Here is a 2,011-nt window from a genome sequence, read left to right as displayed (position 1 = left end):
GGCCTATGTGTGAAGCGATTGAGGAAGTAACTCAACTGTAAATCCAGCAAACAGAACTGATAAGCATGGCCAGACCAACCCAATAGGATTCAAAACATCATCTCAGTAACTTCATCTCATTGTTTGATGACTAATTATAATAGCTGACATCTATGCACCCCCAGGCCTGCTCTTAGCTACATTCCTCACCCTAGTCTCTTCCCCTTTATAATTCTATCCCCTACACCTTATGAGAAGGCAGGATTTGATGCTTGTAAGCACACTGTCTTCTTGATTGGTATGCTAATTCAACTAAAATAGACTGAATTGCCTGCCTGTTAAACTTCCAGGCAACTAAGAGTTAATCGTGACCACTTCTTGTAAGTACTAAGGTACTCTATAAAGGATTGAGTCCATAAGAAGATGAGATAGCAAGATTGTCATACTTTTTGATTGTGTGAATTTCTAATAATGTCATCAACCCCAAACCAGTACTTGCCATAATTAAGAAAATGGATAAGATTCAATGACTTTGTGTATGCCCAATAGAAAAGATAACCCCAAAGGTTATAGTATCATTGTATTATAGTATCATTGCATTAATGAGCTTTTATCTAATTTAAAAATTTAGAATTATTATTTGACTTCTCAGTGGCATGCTTTCTAGGGCAGAATGTGCTAGCCATATAAATTAAGTATCTGGCCTCTTGATTTAGTGTAAGAAAGTCCATGCCTTAGAGACAGATATTTTTTTAATGTGATACAAAATATGGTCTTTTAAAGAGCTGAAGGACAGATTCTAGATTATGCCCAATTGTTAATCCATGTGGACAGTCAGCTTTTTGCAGTCTAAACTTGCCTCAGTGAGCAGCTGCCTGTTTGTCACTTCTGTCAAGGAAAAATTATCCTTAACTTGATCGGGGAAAGAATGTTGTGTATCATAGGATTCACAACCTCCTTCTGGGAAGAAATCTGTGTCCCTAAAAATGTGTAAGTAAGGTTTTAATAAATGTATATAAGATTAAGAATTTCTGGGAAGTTAGTTGTCCAAACTCAACTCAATTTGAGTCTAAAGTATTCACCTTTAACCAGCTATTCTTTACTTTTTATATCTACTCTACTCTCATAATGATTATTTAACCTCGTTTTCCAAAACAAAGAGAGAATCTTAGAATTGGTTTGCTAGAGGCCTTTATCTTGAAGCAAGATTATAATGAAGTTTTGATGGTCTGTTTAACTTCTTTCAATTTAAGGCCAATCTTGCCTGACCATGAGCCCTCTGGATTTTCCCGTTCTTATTTACAGCAACCAGCTTATTTTTTAAAAGACATCCTTTATATGTCACTTCTTTGACATCATTGTCTATCTAAGCAGTACATACCAGGAGCACGTAAATCATACTTCAAACCATTCTCTCAACCTGAGGTTTTAGTACAAGCATTCTATGCCATATACATGGAATCTATTCACTCAAAAAAGTTCTGTATTTTCTCCCCACTGGTCTTTCTTTCTTCATGCTTTTATCTGAACTTTCCTACCCCACTTTCACCTGTTAATATTTCATCTGTAAATTGGAGCTCAAATGCCACCTATTATGTATAACTAATCCCTTCAGTCATAATTAATGCCTTCTTCTTCTCAAAATATATTAATTCACTCAGATATTTAACTATAGTCGTGTGCTGCATAATGATGTTTTAGTTAATGATGGACCACATATATGACAGTGCTCCCATAATATTTTAATAGAGCTGAAAAATCTTATCACCTAGTGACATTCTAGCCATTGCAATATCATAACATAATGCTGGTGTAAAAAACAAACAAACAAAAAAACCCTACTGTGCTGCCAGTCATATAAAAGTATATGAAATTTCATAGTAAAGGGTTTATCAGACACTTTTACAGACATACACAAGCTCCATAAAAAGTTTGAAAACATGGACTCCAGCACCAAAAGTTTCTCATTAATAGACAGGACTGTTCTTGGTGTATTATCTGATTACAAGCAAATCTACAATTAAAAAGAAAG

Source organism: Eptesicus fuscus, chromosome 7 (genome assembly GCF_027574615.1).
Source record: "Eptesicus fuscus isolate TK198812 chromosome 7, DD_ASM_mEF_20220401, whole genome shotgun sequence".
Classification (NCBI taxonomy): Eukaryota; Metazoa; Chordata; class Mammalia; order Chiroptera; family Vespertilionidae; genus Eptesicus; species Eptesicus fuscus.
The sequence above is the reverse complement of the archived record's forward strand: the minus strand, read 5'-3'. Positions refer to the sequence as shown.